Genomic DNA, 23,939 nt, shown 5'->3' with positions numbered 1-23,939 from the left:
ATTCCCAGAGGGCAAGTCCAAATTCTTGGTGGGGAGCATGACTGCCTTTCATGTACCACTTCCATGAGATAATTACCATTTTACTAGGACCGTCAATGTCTTCATTTATTCATTCCGTGAATATCTATGGGGAGCTATTCAGTGCCAGGTGCTGGGTCTTACTGATGAACACTGCCTTCCTGAGGCTTAGGGTTGAGAGGCCAGAACCTAGGAATGGTTCTTAAAATAGGAACTTGAAGCAGATCCACTGCAGAGTCCATACTGGACTCCAGTGCTCCCCCAGAGGCAGGCACCTGTTTTCCTCAAGGTATGGCTTGTCCTTTGAAACTCTGGCATTCAAACCCATTACAGATGAGTTCCTTTCAGATTATAAATTTTATATTCTCCTTTGAGTTGTGTCCCCAGGGGGCCCATTCTTATTTATAAAACTATGCAATGGTGCCTGAACTTGGTACCTGAACTTGGTTCCTGGAACACAAGGCTTTTAACGAAGTGACAATCACATGTCCCCTTGCCTTCCAAAGAAAACCACAGAAGCAAAGGTGTTTACATATTCTCCCAATATCCCAATAAATGTCTGTTATAATGTATTATAATAAGGAGAGGAAGCGATGAGTCCATTCCACAAGTCAAAAAGTAGTAGGACAACAAACAAACAAACCAACAAACAAACAAAATCCCTTAGGAGGAAGTGAATAACCTAGAAGGAACAGAGCCTGTTGGAAGGGGAGGACCAACTGAGTGGGTTAAAAATAGCAAGAAAGTGGCGCGGTGGCTCATGCCTGTAATCCCAGCACTTTGGGAGGCCGAGGTGGACAGATCACGAGGTCAGGAGATTGAGACCATCTTGGCTAACACAGTGAAACCCCGTCTCTACTAAAAGTACAAAAAAATTAGCCGGGCGTGCTGGTGGGCGCCTGTAGTCCCAGCTACTTGGGAGACTGAGGCAGGAGAATGACATGAACCCAGGAGGCGGAGCTTGCGGTGAGCCGAGATTGCGCCACCTGTGTCTCATTTGGCGGGGCGAATCATTCCTGGAGTTCTGGATTTTCGTCGCGTTTGGGCGTGTAGGGTGGTCCTACATACGTAAGGATTTTTGTGCCCTTGTGCGGTGGGTGTGGACTCGCGAAGTTCTTTTTCGGTCCTTGTTCTTTCAGCTAGTTAGGTGGTGTTTTAGTTGTTTGGCGCATGTTTTCCTCTCATATTTTATTGTTATTGTTTTGCGTCTTTTGTCCTGGTTCTACCTTGTTTGTGGTTCTGTCTTGTCTTGTTTCTTCTTGCCGGTTAGGTAAGGGTGTCGTTCTGCACTCCAGCCTTGGCCAGAGAGCAAGACTCCGTCTCAAAAAAAAAAAAAAAAAAAAAAAAAAAAAAAAAAAAAAAAGCAGGAAAGCAAGCACTGCTGCTGAGCCTCCTTTGCCTGCCTCCTCCCTGCAGATGAGACAATATGCTAAGGCTAATGGGTTAGGGAAAGTTACTACACAGGCAACTCTGTCTACTATCTGCTCTGAGTTCCCACTGTGTAGCTCCTGCTTCCTATGCCGGCAAGAGGCCAGCACTTCTCCTGTGTCCTGTGGTGTTCTTCTGTTGACAGGTCACGTGGGGCTCAGATACTTGCAGCTGAGGGCCTCTCTACCAGTTCGTTCCTTTCACTTCCTTCCAGAAAAGTTTGTCCTTGGAAATGATGGGTATTTAGAAGTGGCCTACTTTCATGTCAAGGAAGAAAGTAAGAGAGAGGGAGAGAGAGGAGAATGGTGGTAAAGGAAAAGCAGAAAGAGGCATTATAACAGAACGTTAAGGGCTTGGGTCAAGGGGTCCAACCTGGGTTCAAATTCTGACTTTGTCATTTACCAGCTTTGAGTTGCTGGACCCGCTATTTAACCTCCCCAAGCTTCAGTTTCTTCCTCTATCAAGTGGAGATCATTATTGGTCACAAAGAGTTGTAAATGAGATGAGAGCAAAAAGCCTGGGAGGCAGCAAGGACTCAAAAATGGTGTCTATCACAATCATGATGTCATGCTGGTGCTGTTGCTGTTGATAATGGTGATGCTGGCAACCACCTCTTGGGGCTTTGGTTTTGTTATTTATGAGCGACTTGGACCAGGCAGTCCATGAAATCCCTTCTGAGAGTCCACACTTTCATGTTGAAGAGGAACAAGACATGGTAGGTTTAAAATAAAAGACAAGCATGATTGACATTTGAATAGTACATCAGGCTTGCAAGTCACTTTTATATATATTTTCATTAGAACCTCATAGCAATTCAGTGACTAGTGGTAATGACTCTAATTTACAGACAAGGAAACTGAGGGTCAGAAAAGTCAAGTGATCGACTTGAATTGATTGACTCAAGGTCATGAGGTTACAAAATGGCGGAATCAAGACCCATCTGTCCAACACAATACTAGAGTGCATTTAAGGTTCCCTGAACTGGCATTCAGGTCTGTACCGCTGTGTTTCTGGTCATCCTCTTTCCTCTGCCTAGAACATTCTCCCCATCAAAATGTACCTTGCCAGATTCTATCAGTGCCTCTTCCAGGCTTTGAGAGCATGTACTGTGCACATGCTGCTATCACTGCGTTTCATCCCCTATGGCTGTCCCCTTCACTGCATGGGGCAACCCTGTAAGACAGAACCCAGTTTTTATTTATCTTTCCATTCCTAGTTCCTGTCACATCATCTGACATGCAGTAGGTTCTCCATAAATTTTCAACCAGTGAAATGTGTATAAATGATGCACATTGCCCATCAACCTGGCTGGGCAAAGAGATATATTTGATGTGGTATAAAAATATTGGGAAATCAATCCATTTTGAGATGGCCTACATGAATCATCATTAAAAAAAATAAGACCTCGGTCTTTGAAACTTGTATAACATTTTTTTTTTGAAACCCATTAAAAATGACAATCCTTCTTCTTGGGAATTTTGGTTGGTCACTGTTTTCAAGGTGGCGTTCAGAACCAGAATTACATCTGAAGGGCTAAATTAGATGAATATCATTTAATTCCAGGTAGAGCACAAACAGAGACCAACACAAAATGATGTGTTGTGAGTGATGCGTTTGATGGAGACCTTACTTCTTTAAGGTCTGTTTTTATTTCATTCTCATCCTGGGCTTATGGATCATTTATTTTATCCCCCGAAGGTTCAATCTGATGGTTGTTTTAGAGTACTCTGATAAGATGTTAAATGTCACAGCTCTGTGGAGGAGGAGACGATTCAAGGTTAATGAGAACCCAGACCACATTGAGTATAAATCCAGTCTTTGGATTGACAGCCATGGGTGACAGAGACTGGAGATGCCTATGCACAAATAATGGATACAGTTTGACCTTTACCTGTTGAAGCAAATGAGCTGACTCATTCTGAGCTAGATAGAACTCTGCTGGGATTAAAGTTTCAGGAAGATCAGCTAGTGATTAAGTTGTGATGGTCAGAGCCAAAGAATCCAAGAGCCAGAAGGGACCTTGAGAGATCTCTTGTGTGTGTATATATATGTGTGTGTGCGTGTGTGTGCGTGGTGTATTATATGTACATATACATACGTATATTGTGTGTGTATATATATATATGTGTGTATGTGTGTGTGTTTGTGTGTGTATTGCCATCTCATCCCCTCTATGCTTAAGGCATTTAAGCATAGAAGGATTTGCAGAGATATACTCAAGGGATTTGTGAAACCCATGAAATTGTGTGCAAAATGAAGTGTGCGTATGTACAATTTTCACCATCTTCTCACAATAGGTCCCTGTATGGTGATCGTTTCTTCCCCATTCTTTATTTTTTTCTTTTCTGTTTTCTTTTTTTCTTCCCCATTGTTTATTTACTGTTGGGGAGAGGAATTTTTATTTTACTCCCCAGAAGCACAAAGCATGGGAACATTCCCTCCTTCATTCCCTCGGCCACCTGGCTCACTCCTCCTGGAGGGCCATTTCTCTGGTTAGGGAAGGAACTGAGAGTGCGTTTCTGAGTGCCTGCTTGGCTCCTCTCCAGCTGCATGGGTGTGTGATCTGTGTGGCTGCACAGGGCACTCTGTTCAGAAGGGCCTTATGCTTGGTTTAATGTCCTGCTGTTGCCCTTTTGAAATTATTAACAACATTTGAACAAGGGGCCCCATGTTTTCATTTGGCACTGATCCTTGAAAATTGTGCAGCCAGTCCTGCCTGAGAGGGCACGTTGTCATCTGCTCTCCAATAAGGGGAAGGCTCTGCCCTTGCAAGGGGAGGCCTGAAGTTTTGGAGGAGTAAATTTCAATTTACAAGGGATGTTTTAGGAAGCCCCTTTGACTATAGAACCAAGGTTTGCTCTCCCCCTAGCTCCATTGGCATGGCCGGTGTTTGAGAGGCAGCGTTGCATGGTGGTTGTAAGTGTGGGCCACTGCTGGGTACAAATTCCAGTTCTGCCACCTACTAGGTGTACGACCTTGGGCAAATGATTCAACTTCATGTGCCTCAGTTTCCTATCCTGTAAAGCTTGGGTAACACTGTTAAATGACTTAACATATCTAAGTACTCATGGTTCCTAGAACACAATGTTATTAATGATAGCTATTATAATTTTATCACCAGGACTCCTGTACCTTACTCCTTACTTGATTTAGAATTCAGAAGGGAAGACAGGGAGTCACTTATGGGGCTCTCTAAAACCTCAGCAGACCCTGTGTCTTGAAAAAGATTAAGAACTGCAGTTAGTTTTTGTTTGTTTGTTTGTTTGATTCGAGACAGGTTCTCACTCTGTTGCCCAGGCTGGAGTGCAGTGGCATGATCTTGGCTCATTGCAGCCTCCGCCTCCTGGGTTCAAGCGATTCTCCTGCCTCAGCCTCCTAAGTAGCTGGGACTACAGGCGTGAGTCACCATGCCCAGCTACACTGTTAGGTTTTTAAAGAAGAGTCTGTCCCTGCCCTCAAGGAGCTTGTAAATTCATAACCTAAAAACTGACACTCTGGGGTAACGGGGGATAAGAACTTTATAAGAGTTAAAAACTAAATCCTTTAGGCTCAGCCAGTAACAGATGAACCCCTCTCATTAAAAGAAGACTCTTTTATCCTGTCTTTGTAACATCCTCCAAGGGCGCATGGATGGGTATTCTCCTTCCCTAGACAATCGCTGCAAGCTTGTGTCTGAGAGGATGATGTATTTGTAAGAGATTTGATTTTCAGCCCAATAAATCAGGCCCAGTGCAGTGTTCAGGCAGAGGTGTGAGCGTGTGACTGGATTAGTAATTGTCTAGAATCATTTTGATTGTTCTCTGAACTCCGAAGGGGGATGATTTATTCTGTCACGGCATGTTTGACCTCAGGAAGCTTATAGGCTAGTGAGGCGCCCAAAATATAGGCAAGGATTAAGCAGGGTGTGCAAGGGGTAGGGATGTGGGCAGGAGAGGGGGTACTTTAGCCAACAGGGAGAACCTCACAGAGGAGTTAAACTACCTAAAGTAAGAGGAGAGTTTCCATGGCAGACGTGTAGGTGCAGTGTGTGTGTATGTGTGTGTGTGTGCACGCAATGTGTGTGTATGTATGTGTGTGTGTAATGACTCTTTTAAGAAAAGAGGAATTAAAAAATATTAATATGCAGCTATAGCTTCTTCTCATGGTGGTGATTGCTTTCATTTCGGACTCATCGGCGCTGTAAATGAAAATCTTAATTTAAATACTCTTCCCAACAAAGACTCCCCTGCCCTTCTTTTCTCCCTAGAATGCCTTTATTTCCTTTAAAACCATCCTTACTTGTGATTCATGTCTGATTTAACAAAATTTCTCCGTGGGAGTTTATCTCTGGTAAATAGTTTTCTAGAGGACCATGAAGGCATAAAGATCTGAGAAGCCCCAGCTGACTTTGAAGTTCTCTGAGTGTAGATGCCATGGGGGGAAGTGGGAAGGAAAGAAGGATGACTCAGCAGAGAGAGAGGCCCGGTGTGAGCAGCTGAGCCCTCAACAGGAGGTCAATCACAGCTTCAAAGGCAGGCCTTTGGCTTCTGTGGTGTAGATTTTTTGAAAAGACAAAGAAGAAATGCCTCAAAAATAGGTCCCAGATTAGGACTTAGAATAACATCTCTGCTGAAACCCTGTGTCTATGAGTAAAACTAGTGAGAGGGCCCTACTGCACTGAACCTGCAGAAGTTTGCTAGGTATGAAGGTGGCCTCAGCTAGTGAGGAGACCTCAGTTTTGTCCCTGTTCTGCTGCGGACTTTGCCTGTGACTTAGGGCAAGCCCTCTAATTTCTCGGGTCTCCGTCTCCATATCTGTGAAACGGTGTCCCTGTCTCGCTGCAGTCCCAAATGAGATGTTTGTAAATTGTCAAGAACTTTGGGTGTTATTTTTCCACCTCATTATAGATTTACTCCACACCATGCAGCATGTTCGGAAGCTACCTGAAAACAGGAAGAAACTAGGCCAAATTAAACAAAAAGCAAAAGAAAAACTAGGGGATCTTTTTGAAGCCAAATAAGAACTTGGAGAGCTTGTAATTGTGATCACCCCTACAGCCAGAAAGCCTCAGGAAAATGGCAGAAGTTCTGTTTAGGGAATCACAGGCCTGTGTCAAAACAGACAGAAGAAATGGTTTCTGTTGAAATTATATATCAGTGCTACAGTAAGCATGCCTGCCTCCCATCCTCCCATCCTCCCTTCCTCCCTTCCTCCCTTCCTCCCTCCCATTTCTTGTCTGTTATATTATCGGCATGGTGCTAAGAAAATGTGGGAGTTCATAACCCAAGTGGGGAGAGGTCTTTAAACCCGCTACCATAACACAAAGCAGAAATAGCTGGAATGGGAGTCAAGGGTTCTAGGTGCAGCTGGACACCAAGGAAGGGGCTCCCAAGACTGATGGTGGCAGCTGATTTTATTTTAGCCTATTTATTAAGGTTTGAGTTTGTATTTTGTTTGCACGTGTTTGTTTATTTCTGTATTTATTTTTTTTGAGACGGAGTCTCACTGTGTTGTTCAGGCTGGAGTGCACATTGGCGTGATCTCCGCTTACTGCAACCTTGGCCTCCCGGGTTCAAGGGATTCTCCTGCCTCAGCCTCTTGAGCAGCTGGGATTACAGGCATGCACCACCATATCCAGCTAATTTTTGTATTTTTATTAGAGATGGGGTTTCACCATGTTGGCCAGGCTGGTCTCAAACTTCTGTCGTCAGGTGATCTGCCCTCCTCGGCTTCCCAAAGTGCTGGCATTATAGGTACGAGCCACCGCTCTTGGCCTGTATTTGTTTATTCAGTATTTATTTGTAAAGTGTTAGAAACTGGCTTTATACTGTAGACCTGGTGGACCCCATCTGACCATCATTTTGCCAGAACATACACCGACACCTGACTTTTTGAGATATTTTCTGACGAAACCCTCTCCTTGGTGCAAGATGCAGGGAGGCTGCTTCCGTTTGCCCTAAAGTATACAGTGCTTGCATCGGTTTAGGAATAGCTCACCAAAGCCTGGTCTTTGTCCCAAAATACCCCTGTTCATTTTATGCTAATTCAATTCACTTCACTTTACTGCAACTCAATTACATTTTTTTTTTTGCGATGGAGTCAACCTCCGCCTCCCAGGTTTAAGAGATTCTCCCGCCTCAGCCTCCCGAGTAGCTGGGACTACAGGTGTGCGCCATCACACCCGGCTAATTTTTTATATTTTTAGTAGAGACAGGGTTTCACCATGTTGCTAGCCTGGTCTTGAACTCCTGACCTCACATAATCCGCCCGCCTCGCCCTCCCGAAGTGTTGGTATTACAAGCGTGAGCCACCACGCCTGGCCCAATTACATTTAATTCAACTCAATTTAGTTCAGAATATTTCTGAGCATTTGCAAGGCGCTTCAGGTCCAAGGACAACCAAAGCGCGGATCAGTTTCCTGGTTCTGACAGTCTCCATTGTGGCCACTGGGTGGCAGTGTGTCACACGGAATGTTCATTCCGTGGGGCTGCCGAGTGGCTCCTCCCCCAGGCCTAAGGCTCAGAGATTGTTGCCTCTTACTTGGATTTGTTTAATGTACACTTTCAAATTGAACCGACAGCTGGTATTATAGCCGTGCGTGTGCAGTATATGTGCTTAATTATACTGTGGAATTAAATTCAAAAGGGTGAGAATGTGGTTACATGTGTATGTTTCCAAAGCCAGTTCGCGTTCGCAGCTTCTGCCTGGGGCTCAGTCAGGAATGAGTGGAGAGGAAGCCGAGGGAAGCCTCAGACCCAGCGGCAGGTGGCATCAAAAGGAAACTCTGCAAATTTGGCTTCCCGGGCCACTGACAGCCACAGCCCCGAGGTTCCCTTCCCTGCCTACCTGCCTGAGGGTTTTTCTGGAACGATCAGATTTTTATTATTCGTTTTTTTCCAGTATCATCGGCATAAAATGGTATCTAAATGTGATTTCAATTTTGTGTTTCCATTTTACCTGTGAGGCTGAACATCTTTCCACAAGTTCATTGGCCATTCCTTGTGGAGTAAATGATGGGCTCATTTTTATCTGCTCAGATTTCAGTGTACCCATTGTTAGTTTTTTTTTTTTTAAATAAGTGTTCTCACATAACAAAGCCTGCCCATGATATTTTTAATAGCAGCTAAGATGCTTTTGGCCTCAAGTTACAGAACACCCAACTAACAATAGCTTAAATAACAAAGATGGCCAGGCTCAGTAGCTCATGCCTGTAATCCCAGAACTTTGGGAGACCAAGGCGGGTGGATCACCTGAGGTCAGGAGTTTGAGACCAGCCTGGCCAACATGGTGAAACCCTGTTTCTACTAAGAATACAAAAAATTAGCCAGATGTGGTGGTGCGCACCTGTAATCCCAGCTACTCGGGAGGCTGAGGTGGGAGAATCACTTGAACCTGGGAGGCGGGGGTTGCAGTGAGCCGATATTGCACCACTGCACTCCAGGCTGGGCCATAGAGCAGAGCAAGACTCCGTCTCAAAACCAAAAACAGAAACAAAACAAATAAACCCCCCAAACCCCCAAACAACCACCACCACCAAAAACAAAGACATAGAATCATCTCATAAAATAAGAATCATGGCTGTAGGTGGTTCTGGGATAGGTAAAGACCTGGCTGTCCCTGTCTTTTTTTTTTCCTCCATCCTCAGTATGTTGGCAAGATCTCTTCTGGTGGTCCCAAGACCCCTGCTGCACTTCCAAGGAGCGTGTTCTTATTCTACATAAGCAGGAAGCAGGAAAGAGGATGGCAGGAGCCAAAACGGAGCTTTTGCCTTCTGTTGTTCTTTGACTAGGGATCACATTCTTTCTTAGAATCCTCTTGAAGTCTTGCCCTCATAAGCCAGAATTGGTCACATGCCTTTATTAGATGAATTGTTGGCAACCACAACAATCTACCTCATGGGGCTGTATTGCACACCGAAGCTGGATGTTGCTGACGGAATGAGGCATGATAGATCCAGAAAGAAGGAAGACGTATTAGATTTTAATTTATAATAACCCATCCAAGACCCAGGGTCTTAGACTGACAGATCCCAATACAAAGGTCAACATCTTGGAGGATTTCTAAAATTAGATTCTTGTTTACTCCTAAAATGTAGCTGTGTTCTTCCCTCTAGGGCTACATGAGGTTAAGGGGCTCTCAAAAGGTGGTAGAAAAAACATTACTTGGAGATTTCACATTTCTGCATAGGAATTTACTAGGCTCTGATGTGTGTGTTTTCAAATTAAAACTAAGTCTTAGTGTAAGGTTTAGGCCAGTCTCAGTTCATCCATGGGAGCTGGGCAGATTGCTGCCCAGACAAAATCCAGTGGCATGGACAAAGGTGGGAAATGGCTGTGGGTAGGCAGTCAACTGTGCCTCCCTCTCCCGAAATCAAAAATAATATGATAATGAGTCCTCTGTCCTGCTATTTCCTCCATGGCCTGCTTCACAGCTCTCTCCCTTGGACTTCCCTCCACCACCCTTCTTTGGTGGGTCACTTTTCTGAAAGCCCTGTCTTCCTCTTTTTGCTTTCTCTCTCTCCTTTTGCAAAAGCCTAATCCTTCAGTAACTTCCTAAGAGATAATGCGTAGGAGATACAAGCTGAACCTTCCTTGTGTGAGAATGTCAATATTCCATCCTCACATTAGACTCATCATTTGGTTGGAATAGAATGCTAGGCTTCAAATAATTTTTTTTTTTTTTGAGACCGAGTCTCATTCTGCTGCCCAGGCTAGAGTGCAGTGGTGCGATCTCGGCTTTCTGCAACCTCTGCCTCCCGGGTTCAAGCAATTCTCCTGCCTCAGCCTCCTAAGTAGCTGGTACTACAGACATGTGCCACCACACCTGGCCAAATTTTGTATTTTTGTAATTTTTTTTTTTTTTTTTTTGAGATGGAGTCTCGCTCTGTCCCCCAGGCTGGAGTGCAGTGGCGCGATCTTGGCTCACTGCAACCTCCACAGCCCCATTCAAGCTATTCTCCTGGCTCAGCTTCCCAAGTAGCTGGGATTACAGGCACACACCACCACACCCAGCCTAAGTTTTGTATTTTTAGTAGAGACAGGGTTTTGCCATATTTGCCAGACTGGTCTCAAACTCCTGGCCTCATGTGATCCACCTGCCTTGGCCTCCCAAAGTGCTGGGATTACAGATGTGAGCCACTTCGCCCAGCCCAGGTAATCTTCTCTCTCAATTTTGGAGGCATTGCTCCATTATTTTCTTATTTCCAAAGTCTAGAAGTCCACAGTCATCTAGATTCCAGATCCTTTGTTGAACACCCCTACTTCTATTCTCAAAAGCTCTCCAATTCTCTTTATCTCTGGCCTTCCGGAATCCACAGGGCTGTACTGTGGTGTTGAGCCCACATGGAGCTCTCTCAGCAGAGCCTTCTACCTACAGTCCTGGGTAATGTGCTTGTTTTATGCCTAGAGTAATTCCCTTCCCTCCATTTTTCTTTGTGTCAAATTCCTGGAACTCCTGTTGGTTGCATGGTCGACTTCCTGGATTAACCCCCTAGCACTCATCATTTTTTGGCCAAGTTTTCCTCTCTTTATCTCTTTGTTTTACTATTTGTGAGATTTTTGGCTTGATTGTCCAAACTCCAGTTGTTTATTTGCTTTCATGGTCTTCCTAAGAGCTCATTTTTGTTCTTTAATAGATTCCCTTTTGCAGCATCATATTTTATGTATGAAATATTGCCTTGAGGATTTATGTTTTTTGAGATTTTCTTCAGTTTCTTGAATTTTCTGTTGTCTCTAGGTTCCTTTTGTTTTGCTTTGTTTTCAGTATGTTTTCCTGTCCTAAGAGAAAGAAAAGCATACTAAAAACAAGCAAAACAAAAGAAGCCTGAAGACATTGGTCTGTCCACATTCATGAAGCAGGCACCAAATGTCAGTTGGAGGCTCTGAGTGTGTGGATTGGGTTTGTTGACAGGAGGGCCTTATGTAGGATGATTGGGCATAGGCTAACCTTCGGATGAAATAGTCCAAAATGTCGAAGTATGTAGGCCTTTACTCTAGACCATTTCCAACTTGGTCTTGGTACTACCCAACAGTGGATCTCTGTAGCATAGTTTCTGCCTTGGTGATTTACTCATATTCTTTAAGATACCAGACTTCCTTAGGCCTCAGTTTCCTTGTCTATAATCAGATGGAATTGGGCTAGGTGACCTCAAATGACTCTTTCTACTCTACGGTTTTATCATATGATTCAAGACAGAGATTAGTTAAGAGATGGAAGCATATTAGAGGGAATCAACTACGCTAAAATATAAAAATCCTTTGAAGCTGTCAGGAGATAGGCTTCTAGAATCTAATAAAAATTTTGACTCATCGGAGACCCGACTCAATGGGAGATAATTAGAAATAAACTTGGGAGGGAGGATTCAAGGAGGGCTAATATTTGTGGCAGCGCCTTAATTAATTTTGTCTATGCCCTTGGGATGCTGAAGTCACCAGGTTTTGCAATCTATCTCATGGGGCTGTATTGCACACCTAAGCTGGACGTTGCTGATGGAATGAGGCATTATAGATCCAGAGAGAAGGAAGACGTATTAGATTTTAATTTATAATAACCCATCCAAGACCCAGGGTCTTAGACTGACAGATCCCAATACAAAGGTCAACATCTTGGAGGATTTCTAAAATTAGATTCTTATTTACTTCTAAAATGAAGCTGTGTTCTTCCCTCTGGGGCTACATGAGGTTAAGGGGCTCTCAAAAGGTGGTAGAAAAAACATTACTTGGAGATTTCACATTTCTGCATAGGAATTTACTAGGCTCTGATGTGTGTGTTTTCAAATTAAAACTAAGTCTTAGTTTCAACTCTATTTGCTTACTTAGACTGTCAGTTCCTGCAAAATTGATGCTTGCATCCCTCCTTTTAATGTATCACTCACACAGTGTGTGTAGTTTGTGTTTATTACATATTCCAGTAAATGCATATATTGAGATCCAAACATGCCCTAGAAAACCGCTTCCTTTTTATCCACCTCTAACTCACGATGAAAATCTATAGGTCACTCTTCAAGTACAGCGTGTTCTAAGCAGGCTGAGGATCAGAACTGGGGCTAGTTTAAAAGATGAACGTACATTCAGCTCCATTTGACGGAATTCCAATGTCACAAAATTCCTTGAGGAATAACATCTTGGCCAATACTCCTCACTTCGGCAGCATGACTTGTCTTGCAGTCACCTCAATATCATATTGCCTGAGTAGAAATATAGCTAACCTGTCATAATGATATTTACACAGAGCGCAGGAGAGAGTGATGATGGGGGAGACATTTAGGGGAGATTTCCTGGATTTACGATATTGATTTTTGTTCTTTGTATGTGGAAGAAATTAACATCCTTCCTCCTGGAAATATGTTCTCTGTAATGAGCCTGGTTAACTTCATGAAATACAACTTACCAAGTTAGTGTTTGCCAAGGAGGAGGACTGTGTTGAATTCAGAGAGGGACTGGTCTCAATTCAGGAAGGAGCTGTATTAAATTGCAGTCGAGGGAGGGGAAAGCTTAGGCTGCCTTTGGTCCTGGCAACATTGATAAAAGACAAGTCTTCGTTGGGGAAACTTGTTTAAGAAATCATTAGGGAGGGCCGGGCGTGGTGGCTCATACCTATAATTGCAGCACTTTGGGAGGCTGAGGCAGGTGGATCATCTGAGGTCAGGAGTTTGAGACTATCCTGGCCAACATGGTGAAACCCCATCTCTACTAAAAATACAAAAATTAGCTGGGCGTGGTGACACATGCCTGTAATCCCAGCTACTTGGGAGGCTGAGGCAGGAGAATTGCTTGAACCCGGGAGGCGGAGGTTGCAGTGAGCTGAGATTATACCACTGCACTCTAGCCCTCTAGCCTTGGGGACAGAGTGAGACTTTGTCTCAAAAAAAAAAAAAAAAAAAAAAAAAAAAAAAAAAAAGAAAAAAAGAAAAAAGAAAGAAAAGAAAAGAAAAAAAGGAAATAATTGGAGAGGAGGGAGGATTTGCATTACAGCACAGAGTTAGGGCTGCTTTTTATGTTTGTGTTTTAATAGAACAATTCACTCATTCATCTATCCAACAGACATTTACTAAGGGCTAGACACTGTCTTCATCATTCAGGGTGTGGGGAGTTGCTTTTAGGGAGCTTACAAACCAGAAGAGGAAACCAACGAAACCACCTTCTTAGCAGCTGAGCGTGGAGACTTGAACTCGGGAAATTCAGAATCTCCCAGAAACTTTGTTAAATGGGAAACTTAGTTCTGGAAAAGCCTAAATCTGTGTATCACCTGTTGTTCTCTGGTGCCCAGCATATTATCTGGCTTGCACTTTGAAATCAGTCCTTCTAAAAATACGCCTTTCTTCATTTTCCCGTTTCTTAGGGATCTACAGTGACTTCCTATGTTGCCTGTTGCACTCGAGCTCAAAAGCCTATGCCTGAGTTTTAAGTCTGCTCATAATTTAGCTTATCTTCCTTTCTGGCCACATGGGTATAGCCCCCTGGGGTGCAGATTTTGTCTCAAGATTGCTCTCATCCGCTGGTACCCTCTCATAGTCTTCAGATTGCTAAACCACTGGTAGATAGCTGCTGTCCCAGAAGCACTGTCACCCCCACAAACCAAGGTGTGCTTTTGCCTGGGACTCATCCATCTGTCCGCAACCTAGCAACTAAACAAGGGTTAACAGCTGGCAACCAGGAAGCACCAGCCTTATCACTGTCTGCTCTGCTCAATCTGAGCCCCAGCCAGACAGCTAGTGAAACACTTTGTGTACACTGTGCACAGACCCAGGGAACACACTCTGTCTGCACTCTTTCCACCTTCCCTGCTTGCTCCTCTTCTTCTGTGCTTGTTTAGGTGCTTTCCGTTTTTCAAGATCGAATGCAGCAAATGTTATCTATGCAGTTAATGATGATTTATTGAAGGCCTACCAAACGGGCCCAGTGGTACAAAACAGACATCGCCAGACTTTCATGGAGCCTAGAGTTCAGATCGAGGAAAGAAGTTACATCAAACAATCATGTAAATCAGCATAAGTTGTGTGGTGTGGGCCATGCAGGCAGTACCCTGGGGGAGTGGTAGCAGGGTGTTAGGGTGGTGGGGTCTGTGGGAACTCTCACCTCAGTGTCTGGCTGGGACTTTGCACCTGGGCCCTGGACCTGCTCTGCGGATGGGGACGGGGAGGTCAGAGAAGCTTTCCCTGCAGTCCTGGCCTTTGGGCTGAGGTCTGAGTAGATGTTAACTAGGCCTATAGGAGGAGAGGGAGTGTCATGCAGCAGGAGTGCCATGAATAAAGTCCCTTGGGTAAGAGAAGTATTGTGCATTTCAGGAATTGACAGTAGCCAGTGTGGTGGCCTAGAAGTCCCATTTCTCCCATGGACTCTTCTAGAACTTAGAATTATATCCTTATAGCCTTTTTTATTTTTTTTGAGACTGAGTCTCGCCCTGTCACCCAGGCTGGAGTGCAATGGTGTGATCTCGATTCACTACAACCTCCGCCTCCCGGGTTCAAGTGATTCTCCTGCCTCAGCCTCCCAAGTAGTGGGATTACAGGAGCATGCCACAACACCCGGCTAATTTTTTGTATCTTTAATAGTGATGGGGTTTCACCATGTTGGCCAGGCTGGTCTTGAACTCCTGACCTCATGATCTGCCCGCCTGGGCCTCCCAAAGTTCTGGGATTACAGACGTGAGCCACTGTGCCTGGCGCCTTATAGCCTCTTATTGATTCATTCGTAAAGAGATTGATGGCTTCAACAAGCAATAGTTTGGGACCTATTGTGAACTGTGCGAGGCACAGAGAATACAAAGACTGCTACAAGTGCCCACAGTACTTCTTCCTTTCCCTTTATGCTCAGGCCACTTTTATTTTATTATTTTATTTTATTTTTTTAGAAATGTGATGTTGCTCTGTCACTCAGGCTGGAGTGCAGTGTTGCAGTTACAGCTCATTGCAGCCTCAACCTCCCGGGCTCAAGTGATCATCCCACCTCAGCTTCCTTAATAGCTGGAATTACAGGTGCATACTCCCATGTCCAGCTAATTTTTATATTTTTTGTAGACAGGGGGTTTCACCATGTTGCCCAGGCTGGTCTCAACCCTTGGGCTCAAATGATCCTCCTACCTTGGCCTCCCAAGTGCTGAGATTGCAGGTGTGAGCCACTGCACCTGGCCTCAGCTCACTTTTAAATATTGTCTATTGCTTATTACCCCTTCCATGAACCCCATCAGAGGCTATAAGTTACATTCTGAAGGGACTGTGTTCTAGAGTATCCTAGATACTGGGGGACATAGCCTGGCACATAGAAGGTGTTTGACATATGTTTATTGAATGAATACGTGTGTTGAATTAAAGCCTGATGAGACATGCTTGTGACCTTAAGGATCTTACATCTGGAAACGGCTTAGCATACTACTCTGCATTATTCTTTAATTGCTTCATGTGCAATTCCTGTCCTACCAGACTGTAAGCTCTCAGAGGGCAGGACTAGTCAGTTAGGAATTGGCTGTGAAGCATTAGTCTAAGACTTTATAAGGAGAGGATATGATTTGAGTTAGAATTTAGCTGATGGACAGAAGTTTGCAAAATAGAATCCATCATGATAAAATGAAGTCTTTTGAAACTTCTAGGAAAAATCATTTTGAGAGTTAATAGTAATAATAATAATTATAATAAAGTTTAACTTAATTCTCTCAGCACTATGGTGCTGCTCCTGTGAATTCTTGGCTTTACAATACAGGGTTCCGTATTTATTGGGATTGAGGAAGGTATGTAGCCTGCCAGGTAAGCATCATCTGTATTTTATTTTTTGACATTTGAGAAGCACTGCAGATAGACCCAATCTCCGTCCACTTCCCATCTCAGTTTCCTGGGTCACTGCCTGAACTCTCACATAGAAAGGTGACACGAAAAGTCGGTGGGGTTATTATTACCTCTATCCCATGGCTTATTGCCTCCATTAAAGAAAAATGGGTCTGAGATGGGATCCTTTGGTCAGGGATCTGAAGAGGCTAGCCTCAGGCCCAGGGGAGGGGCAGGGGTCATTCTTTACCACAGTGAGCCTGATGCAGGGAGTTCTTAGAGGGAAAACTCGTTAGCCACCGAATGAAATTCTATCTGGGGCTTTGCAGCTCTGTAATAACCCCTCCAGTGACCTCACCCGGATGCATAAGTCTGCTGATGCAAGCTGGCCAGTTTGGCCTTCTCTTCTGTGTTGTAGGCAATGGCTTCGGGGAAGAGAAGAGGGCGAGGTGCACAGGAAGAAATGAGCCCAAAGGAGATAGTGCCAATTACTGCACCTGTCAGTGTTCAACAACAGATAAAATTAATTCGGAAACCCAAACAGTCTGCAGAAAACCGAACACAATTATCTAAGAAATTAAGTTATACCGTTGCCATGACCTTTAATCAATCATCCAACCGTTAATGTTAATTTTGTGATCTAAAAATCATAGTTCTATTTGCATTTTAATGGCTGCTAAATGAGTGTCATCAGGAAGAAATAATGGCAGGGTGGCCTTTTGCTACAAATTCTTCCTTCCTAATGGTGATGCACAAAGCGAGGAAACGGGTGTTTGGAAAAGGTTTTGTTTCACCTCCCAGCAGATGTATGGAGCTGCCCTTCTCAAATGAAAAAACAAGCAATTCCCCACAAATACCACCACCTGTTGTTATAAATAAATCCAAGCTGTAAAATGGAACGAAAGCTTAATGGCAAAATCATTATGCGCCTCCCACCCCCTCCTGTCAATCCTTCATAATAGCCTCTTAACAACTTGTTCCTCAGTTGTGTACCTTTTTAAGCTTTCGACCAGCCATCAGGTCCCAGCCCTAACCAAGAGAAATGGCCTGTGGATTTGTGACTAAAAATAAAAAGTTACCAACCTCGGGGAGAATGATCACACGTCCATTTGCACGGTTTAAGTGGCTAGAAACTGGCTATGTGCCACTCTACATTTAGGGTTCCCTTTAATTCTTAATCCAGACATCCAGTGGCTTATTTTACAGCTAATGAACCTAACCTTCAGGTGGGAACACAAAATCCTAATTAAATCAGGGCATCATGAGGTTATTGGCAGGCTGTCTATAATTCAGCAGAATCTTGCTTCTGTGAGTAGAGATAGGAAAATTATAAAACATTTGAATTGGAAGGTTGTATCCTTTAATTATCCTCTTACCCATCTCCAAACTCTAGTTCCCGATGGACTTTATCACTCCATCTATAAATATTGATTGTTTAGCAGGTCTGGGATATTATACCTATTAAAAATATTGCATTCCTCACCTGAAACTCGGCTTCTTTCCTTAAATCTCCCGGGAGAAGACTTATATGAATTATTTCTTCTGATGAAAGAGGTCTTAACATTATAAATTGGGGGAGAAAAAAGCTTTAAAATTAAAGAGCTTCAGAGATGTTTTCTGAGTACAGGACACTCAAATAAGGAAGGGAGGGTAAAATATTAGAGATGGACGCTAACTTATTTTTTTCCTGCAAAGGAAAAGTGTGTGTGTGGGGGTGGGTAATGTTCCTGCAAAGATTGCAAAACTCCATTTCATAAAAGATTTATTAGCAATGACAGTGGGAGATTGCTGAGTGGGACCCTGATAAATGCCTCGGCTTTTTTTCCCTGCTTTAAAATTATGGGTTCTGTCTATAAAGTACTGATTAATTCATATTCACTCAATGACATACCCTTTTTTTTTTCCTCCCCCAAGCAAAGATTGTAAGCATTTTACTTCAACAAATACAGTACTCTGGGTGGGATGCATACTAATTCATTTAGCACTGGAACTCGCACCACAATTTATGCAGCTAATCACAGCAAAGCAGGAAAGAATCTTTTCTTTTACTGTGACAAGACCTGCCTACCTTTCAGCATTTTTTCCCCCTAAGGTATTATTAATCTTGAAACTTTACAAAATTGAAGACTTATCTAAGACCCTTCAAAACAGAGCAGCGTCATATGTAGCAACTCCCCAAGAGAGAAATTTCTTTGCTTTTATAAAAGACTGCAGCAATTGGGAGTCCTTTCTTGTTTAAAAAAATCCAGATAAGTAACTGGTATGTGTTCTAAATTTTCAGATTTAAAAATACAGTATTTATTTTGGAATACTGGAAGGTTCCAGAAGAGAGAAAATGGCAAAGGACCTCGAGGGAGGAGAGTAGATGTTGGGCCACAGATCAGGAGCCAGTGGTGGCCATTTGCTCAGGTTTACTTGGGAGAAACATGAGGGTAGTAAAACGAGATGGCCAGACCTCCCTGCTTCCAAAGGTTACCTTCATGCAGACAGTCAGCAAGCATTTTTCCTTTTTTTTTTTTCTTGAGGTGGAGTCTCGGTCTGTCTCCCAGGCTGGAGTGCAGTGGCATGATCTCGGCTCACTGCAATCTCCGCCTCCCAGGTTCAAGCGATTCTCCTGCCTCAGCCTCCTGAGTAGCTGGGATTACAGGCACCTGCCACCGTGCCCGGCTAATTTTTGTATTTTTAGTAGAGACGGGGTTTCACCATGTTGGCCAGGCTGGTCTTGAACTCCTGACCTCAGGTGATCCGCCCACCTGGGCCTCCCAAAGTGCTGGTATTACAGGCAGGAGTCACAGAGCCTGGCCACATTTTTCAATTTTAATAAAGTTTTAAAATGAGAACAAAAATACATTTAAAATATTGGAAAACAGGGAATTACTAGCAAAAGAATGATTTTACCAGCTAGCACTCTGCTAGACACAAATCTGGATTAGTAAAAAATTTTCCACAAAAAAGGATCTCTTTAATTCTGATTTGGGAAACAGGGACTGTAACCTCCATGAGGGCAGGTACCATGTCTGTCTGATACTCACATGGCCCAATGCTTGGCATAGGGTAGGTGCTCATTATATGTTTGTTGAAGGAATGAAGTTCTAAATAAATATTAAACAACCGTGTATGTCCAAATTTGATTTTGGATAACTTTGGTTTGAAGGACCTAGAAGTATTGAAGCAGCGTTGTTCGTCTGGGGTAATACCCGAGGCTTGTTGTTCTATGCCAAGGAAATCAAAGACACGGACACACATGGAATGAGGTTAAGAGCGGAGGTTTAATAGACCAAAGAAAGAGAAAAGAGAATAGCTCTCTGCAGAGAGAGAGGGGTGCCTGAGTGGGTCTTCTGGTTTCATGGTGAAGTTGTGTCCAGGGAAAGAATATGTAGGATTCCTGAACCTTTTAACCAGGGTCTACTAGGGATCCAAGATCTGAAAACTGTTGGGATGAGACTCCCACAGCTTTGAAGAGGCTGAGTTCCAGTCAAACACAGGGTTTTACAGACGAGCTTGACAAGGCAGTGTCTGATTAACATAGGGCCCAAAGATGGTTGGACCAGGTGTGCCATTTACATAGCCTGTGAAGAAGCTGGCCACCCCACCCTAGTCTTTTATTATGCAGATGCGTTCTCTAGCTGGCGGCTCCAAGTTTTCTGTTCCTTACTGAACCTGGTTGACAAAGAAAAGGGACGAGGGAGCCGCCATGTTGAACATGCCTGGCCCACAGGTAGCCTTTTTCTATTGGCATAGCTGCAGGTTATTTACCCATGCAAGCTTTTAGCTTGCTTATCTATGCTTGCAGCTTGATTTTTCAGGCTGCTTTTTGTTAGAAAAGAAATGATTTTGGGGCTGCTTTTTTTTTTTTAAAGGATACCTTACCGAGGAACTATCTTACCCTCCCTATTTGCCTAAATAATTTCTTTTTAGCTCCTGTATCAGTATTGTCATGATCTAGGCTTTTGAGTAATTTCTAAGTAGTTTCGTTAAGGGTCTAGTTTAGATAGGTGAAAAATGGCTAGACATCAAGTTGCAGTGGAGGGGGGATATGCTACAGAGGAAGATCCCTTCCATCAAGAATAACACTGACTTATTGAAAGCTTCTCTGTGACAACTACGGAACTAAATCTAATTTACCTCTTTCAGTCTTTACAACAACTCTGAGAGGTATGAGTTTTTATCGCTATTTTATAGTTTGGCTCAGAAAGCATCATAAGTGATTGATCAAGATCATACAGCTAGTAGGTGGCAGACCTGGGACTCAAATGCTCCTTGTATGACTGCAGCCTTTGGGTTCATAAATGCCATGCTTTACTGTCTGGAGGCTAGGTCAGTCAAAGATGGGAGCCAAATGTAGTACATCCAGGGTTAGCACGTAGGGATGTGAGTTTCGAAGATCCCTCTCAAGGAGTTTTGTCCGGGAAAGAATCTGTAGGATTCCTGAACCTTTTAACCAGGGTCTACTAGGGATGCAAGATCTGAAAATTGTTGAGATGAGACTACCACAGCTTTGAAGAGGCTGAGTTCAAATCAAACTGGCACTAGCATTGGCAAAGCCAGGAAAAAGTAGTCAGGGAGCTGGTGATAGGTGTTGAGAGACAGGAAAGGTAGCCACAGTGGCTGGGGCATAGAACTCTGCTTTCAGGGACTGGGAAGGTTGAGGCTTTACAGTGGAAAAACTAAACATGTAAGCCATGGGGCTCAGCCCCTGGTGGAAACAGAATTAATCAAGATGGACTCCATAAGTCTCTCTGTTGACAGGTCAACCTATTTGTCTTAACTGGGGACAAATTTAGTACGAGGGCCTGGAATTGAACCTAAAGGGAATCATGTTGACTCAGTTACCAGGTTTGGAAGCTATGATTCAGTGAGGGGTAGCCTATCTCATGTTTGTCTGACCTGAGGAAATAGTCACATTAAGTACAGGAGAATCATGTTCATTTTTGCTAAAGTTAATTGAAATATTGCCTATTTTAATCTTTCTCCTTTAATAGTAACAATAGCTTATGTTTATTGTGCATCTAATATGGGTTGGCAGCAGTGCATGACACTTTGCTTGCATCTCATTTAATCCTTGCAACAATTCAGGGTGATAGGCAATGTTATCATCTCCATGTTATAAATAAGTGAAATGAAGGCTTGGAAGGGTTAAGTCATTTATGTAAGGTCACGAATCTAAGAAGTGTGGAGGTCCTGAGTTAATTTTTGTGTAAAGTGTAAGGAAGGGGTGAGTATAGCAGAAAGTCTCTGGGGCCAGCATCTACTCTCTTGAACTAGGTGTACATATTTTGTTTAAAAATAAAAAAATAAAAAAAATTTAATTGACAAATTGGATATATGTGTGATGTACAACATGATGTTTTGGCATATATATAAACACTGTGGAGTGGCTAAATCAAGCTAATTAGCTTATCTATTGTCTCATATGCTTAATTAAAAAAAATTATTTTGAGCTGGGTGCAGTGGCTCATGCCTGTAATCCCAGCACTTTGAGAGGCCAAGGAGAGCAGATCACGAGGTCAGGAGTTCGAGACCAGCCTGACCAACGTGGTGAAACCCCGTCTCTACTAAAAATACAAAAATGAGCAGACCTGGTGGCATGTGCCTGTAATCCCAGCTACTCAGGAGGCTGAGGCAGGAGAATCACTTGAACCTGGGAGGCAGAGGTTGCAGTGAGGCGAGATCGTGCCACTGCACACCAACCTGGGCGACAGAGTGAACCGTGTCTCAAAAAAAATTTATTTTAAGTTCTGAGGTACATGTGCAAGATGTACAGGTTTGTTACCTAGGTACGCGTGTGCCATGGTGGTTTGCTGCACCTATCAACCCATCACTTAGGTATTAAGCCCAGCATGAATTAGTTATTTTTCCTGATCCCCTCCCTCTCCCCTCATCCCCCTACCCACAGGCCCCAGTGTGTGTTGTTCCCCTCCCTGTGTCCAGGTGTTTTCATTCTTCAGCTCCTGCTTATGTGTGAGAACATCTGGTGTTTGGTTTTCTATTCCTGTGTTAGTTTGCTGAGAATAATGGCTTCCAGCTCCATTCATGTCCCTTTAAAGGACATGATCTCATTTCTTCTTATGGCTGCATAGTATTCCATGGTGTATATGTACCACATTTTTTAAATGCAGTCTTTCACTGATGGGCATTTGGGTTGATTCCACGTCTTTGCTGTTGTGAATAGTGCTGCAATGAACTTATGCATGCATGTATCTTTATAAAAGAATGATTTATATTCCCTTGTGTATATACCCAGTAATGGGATTGCTGGGTCAAATGGTATTTCTGATTTCAGGTCTTTGAGGAATTGCCACACTGTCTTCCACAATGGTTGAACTAATTTACATTCTCACCAACAGTGTAAAAGTGTTCCTATCTCCCTGCACCCTTGCCCAGCATCTGTTGTTTCTTGACTTTTTAATAATCACCATTCTGATTGGCGTGAGATGGTAAATTGTGGTTTTGATTTGCATTTCTCTATGATCAGTGACACTGAGCTTTTTCTCATATGTTTGTTGGTTGCATTTATGTCTTCTTTTGAGAAGTGTCTTAATGTTCTTTGTCCATTGTTAATGGGGTTGTTTTTTTTCTTGTACATTTGTTTAAGTTCCTTGTAGACTCTGGATATTAGACATTTGTCAGGTTAGGATAGATAAGATGGAAACTTTTTCTCCTGTTCTGTAGGTTGTCTGTTCACTCTGATGATAGTTTCTTTTGCCATGCAGAAGCTCTTTAGTTTAATTAGATCCTATTTGTCAATTTTTGCTTTTGTTGCAATTGCTTTTGATGGTTTCATCATGAAATGTTTGCCCATGCCTATGTCTTAAATGGTATTGCTTAGATTGTTGTCTAGGGTTGTTACAGTTTTGGGTTTTACATTTAAGTCTTTAATCCATCTTCAGTTAATTTTTGTATAAGGTGTAAGGAAGGGGTCCAGTTTCAGTTTTCTGCATATGGCTAACCAGTTCTCCCAGCACCATTTATTAAATAGGGACTCCTTTCCCCATTGCTTGTTTTTGTTGAGTTTGTTAAAGATTAGATGGCTATAGATGTGTTGTCTTATTTCTGAGTTCTCTATTTTGTTCCGTTGGTCTATGTGTCTGTTTTTGTACCAGTACCATGCTGTTTTGGTTACTGTAGCCTTCTAGTATAGTTTGAAGTCAGGTAGCATGATGCCTCCAGCTTTGTTCTTTTTGCTTAGAATTGTCTTGGGTATACAGGCTCTTTTTTGGTTCCATATGAATTTTAAAATAGTTTTTTCTAATTCTGTGAAGAATGTTAATGGTAGTTTGATGGGAATAGTATTGAATCTATAAATTACTTTGGGCAGTATGGCCATTTTCAGGATATTGATTCTTCCTATCCATGAGCATCTAATGTTTTTCCATTTGCTTGTGTCCTCTCTGATTTCCTTGAGCAGTGGTTTGTAGTTCTTCTTGAAGAGGTCCTTCACTTCCCTTGTTAGCTGCATTCCTGGGTATTTTATTCTTTTTGTAGCAATTGTGAATGGGAGTTCATTCATGATTTGGCTCTCTGCTTCTCTGTTGTTGCTATATAGGAATGCTTGTTATTTTTGCACATTGATTTTGTATCCTGAGACTTTGCTGAAGTTGCTTATCAGCTTAAGAAGCTTTTGGTTGAGACGATGGGGTTTTCTAGATATAGGATCATGTCATCTTCAAACAAAGACAATTTGACTTCCTCTTTTCCTATCTGAATACCCTTTATTTCTTTCTCTTGCCTGATTGCCCTGGCCAGAACTTCCAAT

The 23,939-nt window shown here is 43.0% G+C and overlaps 1 protein-coding gene and 1 long non-coding RNA gene across 2 annotated transcripts in view; one reads left to right on the top strand and one right to left on the bottom strand.

Moving 5' to 3' along the window:
* Positions 1–23,939, bottom strand: part of SLC25A3 (solute carrier family 25 member 3) — a 772,593-nt gene that overhangs the window by 206,935 nt on the left and 541,719 nt on the right. The gene's annotated exons all lie outside the window — the stretch shown is intronic.
* The window catches only part of LOC126931293 (uncharacterized), a 186,880-nt gene that overhangs the window by 107,586 nt on the left and 55,355 nt on the right, over positions 1–23,939 (top strand). The gene's annotated exons all lie outside the window — the stretch shown is intronic.

The sequence above is a fragment of the Macaca thibetana genome, chromosome 11 (genome assembly GCF_024542745.1).
Source record: "Macaca thibetana thibetana isolate TM-01 chromosome 11, ASM2454274v1, whole genome shotgun sequence".
NCBI classification, from domain to species: domain Eukaryota; kingdom Metazoa; phylum Chordata; class Mammalia; order Primates; family Cercopithecidae; genus Macaca; species Macaca thibetana.
The sequence above is the reverse complement of the archived record's forward strand: the minus strand, read 5'-3'. Positions and strand labels throughout refer to the sequence as shown.